The 14,219-nt window shown below is 31.6% G+C and overlaps 2 long non-coding RNA genes across 2 annotated transcripts; one reads left to right on the top strand and one right to left on the bottom strand.

Moving 5' to 3' along the window:
* Positions 1 to 95: 95 nt before the first annotated feature.
* LOC131857271 (uncharacterized) lies at positions 96 to 4,780 on the bottom strand. The gene is made up of 3 exons (XR_009358640.1): positions 4,574 to 4,780; positions 4,023 to 4,118; positions 96 to 570 (listed from the first exon to the last, which is right to left on the bottom strand). It is a non-coding gene; the product is annotated as an uncharacterized LOC131857271 (long non-coding RNA).
* Positions 2,197 to 5,909, top strand: LOC131059999 (uncharacterized). Its single transcript, XR_009110272.2, has 3 exons — positions 2,197 to 2,490; positions 2,721 to 2,803; positions 5,597 to 5,909. It is a non-coding gene; the product is annotated as an uncharacterized LOC131059999 (long non-coding RNA).
* The last annotated feature ends 8,310 nt before the right edge of the window (positions 5,910 to 14,219 follow it).

Genomic DNA, 14,219 nt, shown 5'->3' with positions numbered 1-14,219 from the left:
TTACTGGTAAACAGCTACTATTACATCCAAATTTTGCACACCACTACTTAACAATTGAAGAGAAACTCAAAAGAAATGAAATCCCAGCAATGCTGTTTAGAAACGTTGTTAAAAGAACAGATTTAAAAAACACACTTCGGACAAGTTTATCAACAACTATATGCAGATTGAATGATAAAAGAACAATTGACAGACTCAATGCACTACTACATACAACATTTCAGGTACTTATTTCCACACAATTCTACTCTTCAATTTATAATAATATTTTTTCCTCTTGCTAACAATTAAACTTATCTTGTAGGTTCATGGGATCTTAAAAGTAATAAATCCTTTTTCCAATCCATTTCATGCATATTGCCCCAAATGCAACTACAAGTTCGATGACTACGGAATGCTTGAAGAAGAAACTACCCATTGCACAATATGTGATAAAGATATCAATTACAAATACTCTCTCCATCTCAGCGCAACTATCACACCTGACAGCAATCAAGCTATCCATTGTTCTATTGAACAACCAATAATCCAACAGCTTCTGCCTGCTCTTGAAAACATGACCTATGAAGACTACATCAAAGATAAATCAGCAATAATATTTATGCTAAGAGACTTTACAATCACAGGTTCTTTCAGATTGAACCAAAACAATACCATCACCGAAGCCAAACACATTGATGAATAGCCGACAACTGCTACACAAAGGTAAATACAATACTTTTACACCTCTTCTATTTCATATATCTCTATACATTATGACATTTAATATAATACTAATTTTGTGACACCGATCCAAATACAAAATCTGCAGGGACATCATCATCTAAAGCAAAAGAATGATGCATTCTACTCGCCATGGCCATATCGTCTTTGAATTATTGTTTTCAAAATTATAATCTAGCCTAGTTTTATATACAAAGAACAGTAAAAAGTCATGTCTTTTGTCTCAATCGAAGAAACATATATGCATAATTACTTTAAAGTCACTAATCGGCTCAAACAACTATTATGTTTTGAATAGTGCTACTATCAACACCTCTATATGTATTTTGCACTTATGTCTTATCAAAACTAAATCATTCCAGCTCTGTTATATCTATCATAATCATTGTTCAATACTTCACATTCCTTGGCACACAATAAGCACCTTATAGGTCACATTATTAGACATTTTGGCTATTTTCTCAAGCTCTCATGTCAATTCATACTTCATGAAGTTTTGCTTTCCCATAAATACTAGCTTACCTATGTGGACAACTATTTCTGTTATTTATAATCTTTGATTACTGTTTAAATTCCTATAGTTTCAATATTTATACAATTTTTTAAAACTTCAAGATTCTTTATCCACAAATAATAATATTCAAAACAAAAATAAAAAGCTATTTCTTTTTGCATTGTACAAAAGACATTTGAACACAACTATCATGTTTCATAATACTTCTTAACCAATTTTATTCATGTATTCATATAAAAAATCTTACCATGGTATACATTTTATAATAAGTCTATATCCATGCATTTTTTTCATTGCATACTAGATGCACATATCATAAATTGCTATGTCTTTTCCTTTTACAATTCTTCTCACCTGCATTCACTACCCACAATATTACTTGCATTTACAAGTATACAATAAATAAATTATTCAACTTAGTAAAACCCTTGCAACAATCCATTGTCTTTCAATTTTGTCAAAATAAATCATATTTCTTCCTACTGCATTGTTAATCTGTATCAACAACAAAGCAACATTTTGGGTTTAAGCAATTGTGAGCAATATATAGAGATTTGTGCACTCTATTCAATTAGTTGCCCTACAGCAAGGAGCAAGAGAAATAAGTACTTTCAGCAACCAACTGATCTTCCTAATCTTCCAGTATCTATACAAAAACAACTTCAAGCAAACTATATGCAAGTGAGTTTACAAACACAAAACATAACCACCTTTCTTATAATAGCTTTCCTTCTGTTTGTATCACCTCTGATCAGTTAGTTTGCATGTCTAAAGCCCAGGAATGTCTCAAGAATATGGTTCACATGATTCATGCTTCAGCATCTGACCAAACTGAGTTTTCTGAACCTGTGTTAATCCAACAAAAACTGGAAATCAACAGCAAACAGGTGGATCCATCAGCTCAAGCAACTGAATCATCATACAACTACGATTGGACTCAGGGTCAGGTTTCCCTTTGTTTTTGTTTTATGGATTTTTGTTGCAATGTTTGATTGCAAGGAATTTGCCAATGGAAATTATAAGTTCTTGTCATTTATCAAGTAACGTTGTTGCCGTTCTCTTTTCAAATTCAAAGCAATATTGCTCTCAATTTCATTATAATACCACAAACAAACAATATCCCATGTCTTGCAAATGCATACTGAAATTATTCAGAACTTCTTTGAACCTAAATTGTTTCCTCTGCAGATATTTTCAAATGACACTAATAGGAATATAGCACAATGGAAGTGTGCGAGTTGCATATTGTACTGGTAAGACCATTTGTCAAGCACTTAAACAACTAATGCATTGTACTATGTGCATAAATCGTCTATGTGGAATTGGGTCTTTTATGTAATCAATCTTTGCATTCGTTATAGCGCACAAGCCATTCATGACTGAACACCATTTCATTAGCTATCACATATTGACTGTTTATAGTTAAACAACATTTTGTTGGCTAAATTGTATTGGATTATAATCATTGGATGCCATATCGCAGGCTACAATTCTTGGTCAATATGCGAATTTTCCAATGCCAATGCGACATTCAGCCATATGGATAATGCAAACACCAGCCCAAAGGTATAGTTTACAGGAACCGTATCAATGTATTGTTCATTTTATTCTTTGAAAAACTAGAGAGTAAGGCTAAATGGCGATCTCCTTGAAATTGATAAATCTATTTTCTTTAGTTTTCCTTGGATTAAGGCCAATGGCTGTTGATTTTCATTTATTATATTAATGATTTGATTTTGCTATTTTGGGCTAACTGTCACTTGGGGGAAACATTATTATCGCTCTGTTTGGTGTCTTTAAGTCTGTCTACCGTATTTGAAAGCTGGTAGGACATAGAGTTTAACGTATTTCATTTCTGTTTGAGGTGTTATGGGTGTTGTCAAAGTTAATAGTTTTTCTCTCTCACTAAAGCATGTCTATGTATACTACTCATATTTGCTTGGTCAGAAATCCTTTGGTTGCACACACACATATTGGTATGTCAATTGTCTATGATTATCTAGACTTTAGAGACTGGTAGCAACTGATTTAATAGCCTTTGTGTTCCACAACTTTAATTATTCACTTGATAGGGCTATATATAATCACAACGCACATCTATGCATGCTTGTGTTTCATCGTGAGCATATATTAATAGATGCCCATCATTTTGTATGTGTGTTCTAGTGAAAAGGATGCAAATGTGCCCATATGCATTTTCTGTCTTCTCAGCCTTTAACATAATGTAGAATCATTCTTGGAACCAGTCTAGAAAGCTGAGACTCAGGAGACTCAGAATAATTCACAGTTCACTATTACATGACCCACTCAATTTAATTTAACAATTCTGTAAATATAAACCTACTAGCCATGTGGCCTGAGGCATTAACACATGAATTGAATCCTGTGGGAGAAAAAAATAGGAAATCCAAAATTACACGAGGCATATAGCATATCAATTAGTTACTTAAAAATCTCTGGGCTTGTTTCAGTGTAATTCAGCTTTAAATTTTTAATTTGATATGTATCTACAAGAAAAATTCTAATAGTGCAAGTAGAAACTAATAGTACTGGCAGTGAAACTAATACAAAGAACTGTGTATCTCACAGAACTTCACTTTGAATTGCACCAAAATTCAACCTCGTGATAATTTCCAGTTTATTACTTTGTAGCCTTATGCTTTTAGTGAAGTAATGTAATAAACTTGGCTCTAACAATATAAAACAGTAGCTTATATGTAATGCTATTGAAAATTCAAAATATCTCACGGTTCTTAAAATAGAATGTTAAAGTTATAGTGACAACCTCGATGATTGCTGATATCGTATAACCTGGTTGTATCTTCTTCAAAAGAAGCTCTTTTGCAACATCATCTGGCAAATCAAAGACTGTTCCTTCAACCTACAAAGATCAATATCGATAGATCGATATACAATGATCAATACTAATAGTTTCAGCACTCCACTCTTGGACAGAAGCATAATATATAACTTAAAAAATATTCCCTTTAAAGAGACGGTAAGTACTGAGTAACCTATTTATAATTGCAAAAATGACAAAATACGATGCAACCGAGTTTCAATATAAAAAATATGTGATGTTGCTATATGATAGATACATATGAAGAAGAATCCCAACTAGTTAAATGATAACAACTAGAAAACTAGATTTGTCTATGGACAATTTAAAAATAAAAATAAAATGGACCATGTACGGTTGCAGTAATGAGAATTCACTGTAGAGGTACACAAAAAAGAACACACAAAAAATGATACAAACAGAATATTCATTCACAGCATATACAGAAAACATTATAAATTCCATCCATTAAACTGATCCTGGGACATTATACTCACATCTCTATCACTGATCGATTTAATCTTCCCGACTTAACCGGCAGATGGAGGCCATATTTCAGATAAGATACCCATAACGGTCCTTGCAGACATCATTCGTCCTCCATTCAACATTGAAGATTCTTTAGTCATTTGCAAGGTTGTCCATCCCTGAACAGAAAAAGATAAAAGTAAAAATACAAATAGAGGCACTGCCTTGTGACTTCCTAAACCGTAAAAGGCCATTTATTTATCAAATGCTATGTTTTGAAATCACCAAGGTTTAAGTTTAATGCTTCATTGTGTTGACGTGCAAAATCCTCTTTGCAACATAACTTGAATTTCATTACTGTGTATGTATTCTATCAATTGTTTGAGATAATCTTTTACAATATTTTATCTGTTTCATAGCTGTACTCAGTGTTTAAGTTTTAAGTCTTAATTTGGTCTCTATGCAAAATCCTTTCCCAGCAAAGTTAGTTGCAGAATCAGTACAGTGTTCAATTTTGAAAGCTGGTAGCTTCTAGGGTTTACGAAAATTTATTTTTTGGTTTTTTGCAAAACCTGTTCCTCCAGTGTATATTGCATATTGGTGTTGCATATTCTATTTGCAAATCTGATATGTCTTCTACGAATTTCCCCAAAACCAGTTCCAACAACGTCAACTGCTTTTGTGGCCATATGCTTTTTCTTTTAAAGCTGATCATCCACCGGGGATGCTCCTCCATCACGTTAGCTCACCATTTGTTTTTAGTTCAGATCTCTAATAAATATCTGCACCATTTAGCTCTTTGGACCCTTTTGTACTCATTATTAATTGTTCATGTAGGCTTGAGAGGCAACAAGAAGTAATGCTTATAGCTTCGGCGATCTTAGTTATGCTTATATTTTAGATATATATAGTCACCAGAAGATGTGGTTATGGCGATTGGGACAGGGATATAGTTCTTCATTCTACACTGTATTTTCCTCTTAACTATGCTAGTATTAAGTAAACCTAAATAATTGTCATCCTTGAAATATTGAGCATTGATTTTCTGACAGGTAAATGGCTGTGCTGGAAACATCAGGAGAACACTTGCAGAAACAGTACTCTCTGCTGGTCCTCAGCTTGTTCCTCTGTCTCTCACTAGTCCTTGTCTTCAGAATCAAAAGATCCACATAGGGGATGCAAAAGTTCATGTACGCAGTCCATCAGAAAAAGATGATCAGATGAATTGTATTTCTTGAGAATTTGAAATACAGACAATGGATCATTTCGTGCTTAGAAGTTTCCCTTTTTCTTTGTATGTCACAGTGTATTATAGGATTTTGAACTGGAACATTGCATATAGTTTCACGTGTTACAAAAGCTATAATTTATACACAATAATGTTAATATGTAATTTAGAATATATATCTTAATTTTATTTATTGATTTTTTTAATTTTAATATTCAATTGTATTACATTGCATTGAAGATATATTATCACAGAATATAAAATGAAGTAATAATAACACTTTCATTTAACTTCTTGTATTGTTCAATAAATTTTGAAATAATTAATTGTCTGCATTGTTCCTTGAATTTGAAATACATTTTAAATTCTCTATCTTGCAAACTTTCTTCTTTGAAATATGCAAGCAACAGTTTCTTCTTTGCCTCCCCTAATTATAACTAATCAAGCATTTCACACTCAAACTCTCGCATCAAGAAAGCAATTCATCATTTTTTCTAGGTACTATTTTTTTTATATGTTAGATTGAAAATGAATTTTAATCCTAATGATGACTTTAACATGCACTTAACAAAAACTATCTTACTTTACTTTTAATCTTCTATCATGAATTCTACTCAGTTTAAGCAATGACTTATAAAACAGACAAAGTATTCAGAAAATTATAATGATTTGTATTTCTCAACTCAATGCATATTGTTGTTTTGCTTAAATTTAGGTTTAAGACACAAAAATATACCCACTTGTTCCAAATCTCATGATTTGGCTCATATTGCCATTTTCTCTATTTTTTCCATTGAATATTTGACCTTAGATGGTTACAGAATCTACAGTACATTCTAACTAGTAACAGTAAAGATTATATTAGCTGAGAGCCTGACACCATTACCTAAAGAATCTAATCACTCTTGATGACCATACAAACATTAACAACTCTTTATTTTTCCTATGCAATGTAACTAAAACACTCCTTTCTTTTTTTTATCATTGTTGACAGTACTCTTTAAGTTGTATTCACCTATTCTGATCATTTGTAGACACTAACATTATTATTTTGCTTTCAATCTCAAATCGTACTCCTCCATTTAGACTACATCTTCTGCACTCACTTAAATGATAAAGCACTTCCATGGCATTGGCCAGTATTGAACTTAAGACATCCATCCCCATAAAATAAATCTTTAATAGGTTCAGGGAAATCATATATCGGGTGGAGATGATAATTGTAGATCTAATTAGTCCATATGTATTTTACTAAATACTAAACCAGTCTCTACTTACTTTCATACTCATTTTTAATTTAACAATTTTCATGGTTACTTCAGGACCCGAACTAGGCTAAAAATCCCTTAGCTCCCTCTCTTACATTATATTACTTCCTAAATCTGCGGACTCCGTAGATTGTCCTTCCTTCATTTGACGGCATGAATAGCAATTATTTAATGAAATTTTGGTACAACTCTTTAAGATATATTTTGTTTTCTATACTTTTTCATTTTTAAATTCATATTAGGCAACTAATCATGTTGGAGAGTTATTAATTTAGATACCTTAAATATTTTATAGATTTTAAACTTAATCCTAACCCTAATTATATTATCTTTACCTTCACAATTACAATTACAATTAGTGTTAAACAAGTCTTGCTTTAACAAGTGTTTATTTACAGCTAGAGTTAAATTAGGGTTATGGTTATGGTTATGATTATGGATCTATGATAAAAAGTTGAAATAAGGTAATGATTATGGTTAAAAGAGGGTGCATTTAGGGTTATAGTGCAATTAGATATAAATATAAATAATTGTGAATACATACAATGTTTTTTTTTTTATAAAGTGTTCAAGAAGAATGTAAAATATAATTATAAGAATAATATAAACATATAATGATATAATAATAAAAATATAATCAACAACAATAATATGATAGTTAAAATATCACTATATAGTAATATAGTAATAATATATTAACATTATTAACAATATAAGATTAATAGTAACAATATTATTATATAAATTACAATATGATAATACAGTGATGATTAATGACAATAATAAAGTATTTTTCTATCATGTGTAATTAGAGATAATAAAATTCAAATATTAATTAATTAAATTTTTAATATCTTAACCATTTAAACATTATTATTTTTAAATTAAAAATAGATAAATTTAACAATATGTTCCAAGAAAATGTTGATAGTTTTAATTTGATTAAAATTTAACTAATTATATTAGTGAATAGAATTTATTTATTTTATTATATGAAAAATGAAGAAAATTTATACAAGAGTTTTAATAGTGAAAGAATAGAAGAATAATTAGAAATACATTTTAAGTGAAATTAAACTCAATGTAAAATCAAATTTAATGTATATTATATAGTAGTGAAATTATTATTTTTTATTTTTATATGACCAATTCAATAAAATTAAATTATTTTTATTTTTAAACTTAGAAATATAAGTGTAAGCTAAGTTGCAATTTAAGTTTTTTTTATAATTATCATTAAAATAGAAAATAAAAATTTAATAAATACAAATATTTGTTTATTTTAAGAAATTTAAAATTTTAAAACAATTGAGAATTTACTTTTTACATTTTTAATAGGTTTTATTTTAATTTTTAACTTTTTAAATTTCGTTTTATTTGTAAGTTTTAATGTAAGAGTTAATATTTTAGCATTAACATTTTTAATATAATTTAATTTTATTTAATTAGGTCCAACTTTCTATTAGTTATAATTTTCTAAAAACGAATTTATCTTTCAACTATTGAGTTTACAAATTGCAAAATGATGGCAATAACACTATAATTTTTTACTAATTCACTATTATTTTAGTTTAATATCAAAATATATCAATTCACAATGCAATATCAAACTACTAATCTCACCTAATCTTAACTCTAAATACATATCCTAACACTATCTAACACTATTGGCAGGAACTTGACGCTTTGCGTCCTTGTTTAAATCACCTTTATCCTCCACTCACTTGCATTTTCCTACAAATGTAAGTTGCACAACTATTTTAAATAAATAAATTTAAATAATCCTATTTATCCTCACCCACTTGAAACCTTTAATGGTTTCCCTTAAAGTCTTCAAACTTAATGGCTTCCTTCTAGAGTTTTCTCAAGCCTTTAATGGTTTCCCTCAAAGTCTTCAAGCATTTAATGTTTTATCTTCCTTTTTCTCATGTAAATAAATTAAGATTTATTTAAGTAAAATCCAAAATTCACATTCACATTTAAATAAATTAATATTTATTTAAATATCTATCCAAATGCAAATTACACCATTTAATTAAAATAAATGATTTTATTTTAATTGAAAATCTCAAAATTCCTCCGACTTGCATTCTCTTAAAAAATCCACTTCCATGCCTAAATCCCTTCTAGATTCTTCTAACTCCTTCTAATTAGCCTAATCCTATCCTAATCATTGTCACATTCCTAAATAAAAGGAAGACACTTTTCAAAAACCTCCAAAGTCTTCAATAATCATTAAAGGCTTTATGTCTTCAAATGGTTAACCTCTAAAGTCTTCCAAACCATTAAAGGCTCTTACATAACCATTTATGGTTAACTCATATTTTACTTTTGGTTAGAGACTTTCCTCTAACTTAACCATCCTTTTGACTCATGGGTCTCTTCAAAGCATTTATTTCTTTGACTAAGGTAACCATTTAACCCTTGCACATTCATTTATCTCTTGGATAAAAAAAATATTCATTAACCTAACCCTAACCCAACCCCCTAGGGTAACCATCATGTCCCCTCAAGCATTTAATGCTTCTTATCTCTCCTCTCAAGCCTCCTCATGGCGACACTTGTCAACATGGGATTGGATTGAAAGTCTCACATGGATTGAATATCTTTCAATCCTAACCCTTGTTAAGATTGCTCAATCTTAATCCTTTATTTCCCTATTTCTTCTATAAATAGAACCCTTCTCTTCAAGCAAAGAAGGAAGCATTAGAGTATTGTTATTATACTGGTATTAGCATAGAGTTTTTTCATAGCATCACTATCTACACTTGCATAGCATTCGTTTATTCAACCATCTTGAATCTCCATATGGCATCCATGGCTAGTGCTAAAAGCTGAGAGCTACACTCATGTGGAACTTGGAGAGGAGAAGAACAAGGGAGGAGCAACTATGAGCATCTTGATTAGCATTTGGAGGAATATAGTTTATCTATTCTATGTTTGTATGTTTTCTATTTCATGCTTAATATCTCTCTTGATATGTCTGTTTAGGATAATCTTTTATTTCTAACACTGACGTTTGTTTCTTGTGCTCTTGTGTGTGTTGTCATCGAACATATTTTCTAATCTTTTTTGCAGAGCATCATTTGGTGAACCCAAGGTGAAAGAATAGAATTTTGCTTTTAAATTAGGTTTTTTTTTGTTTTTTTTTTCAATAAGCCTTTTTAGTTAGTTGTTTAGAATGTTTTTTTTTTATTAAATGGTTTCTTTTTTAGAATAGACTTTTAAATTAATTGTTTAAATTTTATTTTTTTAATTAGTCTTTTAGAATAGATTTTTTTTAAGTTTCTTAAAATAGTTTTTATTTAAAATTAGATTTTTTTATTGTTATTTTTTTAAGTAGTCTTTAAATTAAGTTTTTTCTAAATTAGTCTTTCATTTAGTTCTAATTTAGATTTTAAATTAGTTTTATTAATTTAAATCTAATTTGTTTGTTAGTGTGATTTGTCCTAATATGATTAATTTAATTTTGGGTTTATATCTTGTGCAGGACATAAGGAGCGTCTTTCTAACATATTGTTGCAGGTGTTGAAAGTGTCAAATTTGCAAAAAAAAAAATTCCTTAACATGTTCTAACTGGAAAAATTGATCAATCCTAGGATAGTCATTCACATTGTCTTCATTTTTCTATCTTGGTCTAAAAATGAACAATCACATTGCTATCTTGGATTAAAACGAACTATCATTTTTGCATTCTTGGCTAAAACGAACATTCACATCTTGCAATATGGGCTAAAAAGAACAATCAACTTGTTTTTTTTTTTTTGAGTTTAAAAAGAACAATCACATTGCTATCTTGGATTAAAACGAACTATCATTTTTGCAATCTTGACTAAAATGAACATTCATATCTTGCAACATGGGCTAAAAAGAACGATCAACTTGTTATTTTTCGAGTTTAAAAGAGAACAATCATTTTACAATCTTGGATAAAACGAACACTTCATTTTGCTATCTTGGCTAAAAAGAACATCATGGTTGTTGGAGCAACATCTCCAATTGCAATGACAAGTGAAAAAGAACAAGTGTATTTTGTATTTGGCACACTTGTGCAAAAAGAGTTTGTCGAGTGGTCCCACTTCTAATACACACTATACTCTCCCTTGGCTTTTGTGGTCCTAGGTGCAAAAGAAAAGTGTTATTAACACTCAAAATTTTATCTTTTTAAGAGAGGCCTGCCAAGAGACATCACTCTTGGGAACAACCTCACGCAGTAAATCCTTCGAGCCGCTAAAGAAATCAGGTGAGAGCGAAAGTTGTAGCCTTGGGTATAGCTGTTCCTACAGTGTAACTTGCCGAAAGGACAAATGGGCCCCACCACAAGTTACAAGGCTCTTAAGTGAGTCACTGCAGAATGAACTTATATCCAAAAACATCAAAAATTACTAAACACTTTTAAGTAGTAGCCCACTTGTTCTATTGATTGAGGATATTTGTGATAAATTGAGTGCAAGAACATAGAAGGTTTTGCTCCCAAGATACTCACCATACATATTTCCTTGAGTAGAAACATAACTTTTTTGAAAGGTTACTTGTAGCCCGATAAAAGTGGTGGCTCCCCCATTATAGGGATCATCTATTTGTTATGCTCGCACAAGACTTAGTATATCAAATCCTTAGCTGCCACGACAGGATTCATAAGGTATGTAGTACCAAAGTCAAAGAAATATCAAGATGTGGGCTGAAATTATCGTAACTGGCCATTTGACCTTAGGGATAAAGAGTGTTTAAAGTGTTTTCATTTTTGAGTCAAGACCAGTGCAAATTGAGCCAACTTCAGGCTTTGGGAAACACCTAAAAAAAATATTTGAAGGAAAGAGTCATAAAAAGTTCAAAAGATTGGGTTGATCTAGACCCATACTTACTTGTGCCTTTTGAGGCAACATTCTTGTGTTTGTGTGTTTGCTTTGTTTTCTTGTCAAAGAAACATCATAAAACCAAAATCAAAAACAAGTATTCATCCAACACAAACATTTTAAAAAACAAAAGATCAAAAAAACCAAGAGCAACAACAAAAGTGTCGAATTATATGACCATTCTTCACATCTTGAGAAAGCAGAATCTTCATCAACACATCAACTTGAAAAAAAGACCATTAAGCTCAAGGACTCTTATCAAAAGGAGGAAATTCTTCTATCATAATAGACAAATCTTTGTCTCTCATAGAACCTTCCTACGTCGCATGCGTCTATATCTTCAAGGGAAATCAAGCGAATTTGATCAAGAGTCATTAAACCTCAGAGTTTTTATGCAATATCGAGCTTTGAGTTATCACAAGAACAAAGGAGGCAAAATCAATCCTAACTTCTTTCCCAACATTTGCATCGCATATAACGTAGCTCAGGAAGAACCACCAACTCCCGAAAGAGAAGAGGAAGAATTTGTCCCATATGTGACACAAAGCTTTTATTGAGGTTCACATTTCATCCATTATCATATCCACATCTCATCAAATCCACTTCCAACTCTCAAAACATCAAAAGGTTTTTGTCCTAAGTTCTATTTTGATATTGCTTGAATCAAACACAATACATCACTTTTTAGAGTGTCTCTACATCTAGGATAAACTCATCCTAAGAGACATTTCTATGCAGGTTAAAACTAGTCTATGAGTGCAATCCTCTCATTACTAGGTAGTTTAGTCTGTAATACATCTCAAATTTCTCTAAACCTTATCACATCAAACTTTGTTAATCAAACACAACAAGCAATTCAAGAAAGAACTTTGGTACCATCTACCTTTAGTGCTAGAGATTCATATGCAAAACACTTCACCAAACATCAATCTTTCATTTCATCACCAACTTATCATCATTTTCATCAAGCTTCAACAAAAACTTGTAAACAAAATGGCTCAAACCAGATCAAGGTCTAGACAACAAGAAATTAAGGAAGAAGAGGAGGAAAATATCAATGAATTCCAAGAAGCTCTTGGAGGAAATCCAAATGATGACAATCCAAGTACTCCTACTTCTGCAGCAATAGAAAGGGAAAAACACAACCCTCTCTTTAATAGGCTTTTTGATGAAATACTCAGAAGAAATGTCGACGCTCACTTTTTAAGACTTGCTCAAGAGGGGGCTAAACTACCCTCTGACTTTGATGTTGCACAACTAAAACAAGCATCAGAACGCCAAAGTTGTAATGAGGATGAAAGAGGTCAAGATCACATCAGTTATAACCTTCATCAAGGTAATCCCCCACCTCCTTCTCCTCCAAATGAAATAGACATGTTGCGGAAACAAGTCAAAAATCTCACCCAACAACTTCATAGTGGTGTGAAAACTAACCAGTTTTTGCTTAATGGAATTTGTCCCTATCCGTTTGATAGGAATCTACATATGCCACCTTTTCCATGAGGGTTTGAAACACCCAAGTTCGAAATGTATAGAGGAAAATGAGATCCTCGTGATCATGTTAGAGAATTCCATTCAGCTTGCCTCGAAGTGGCATACGAGGATACATACCTAATATGACTTTTTCTCCAAAGCTTGGGAGGAACAACCACATCATGGTTTTCCCAATTACCAGGTGGCATTAGGACCTTCGAAGAGCTAGTGCAGAAGTTCCTGGCACATTATTCACACAACATTGAACGTGATATCACCATGGCTGATCTATGTAACACTAAACAAAAACCGGGTGAGCTATTTTCAGTCTTTCTACAACGATGGCGTCAAATGTCTAGCAGATGTTCTCTTAAGTTACCTAAACAAGAACTAGTGGAAATATTTATTTCCAACTTAAATGACAAAATGTAATTTCACCTAGATGTAAAAGACACAGACTCTTTCAATGACATGATCACCAAAGGCTTAAAATGTGAGCGGGCTCTCATCAAAAAAGGGCTTATCAAAATATACAACGAACCCAAAGATGCACCTCGCCCGCGCTTCAATAGTGACAAGCCTAACTTCTGGAACAAAAACAAAAACATTGTCAATGACGGGGTTGTGGATGCAGGGACTATCAAAAGTGCACAACCTGTGGTCCCCACTCAAGAATAACACAGTTGCTCCCCAAATCAAGGATGCAATGTACCTCAAGAGGAACCCAGACAACACCAGCAAAATTTTAAACCAAAACAAACATACACGAGCCCTTAGGGGAACCTATTGAAACGGTGTTACGACAGTTGGTTTCTCAAAATTTGGTGACCTTACCCAAAACATCAAATTA

The sequence above is a fragment of the Cryptomeria japonica genome, chromosome 8 (genome assembly GCF_030272615.1).
Source record: "Cryptomeria japonica chromosome 8, Sugi_1.0, whole genome shotgun sequence".
In the NCBI taxonomy this organism is placed as follows: Eukaryota; Viridiplantae; Streptophyta; class Pinopsida; order Cupressales; family Cupressaceae; genus Cryptomeria; species Cryptomeria japonica.
Note: the sequence above shows the minus strand (reverse complement) of the source record. Positions and strands in the feature narration are given on the sequence as shown.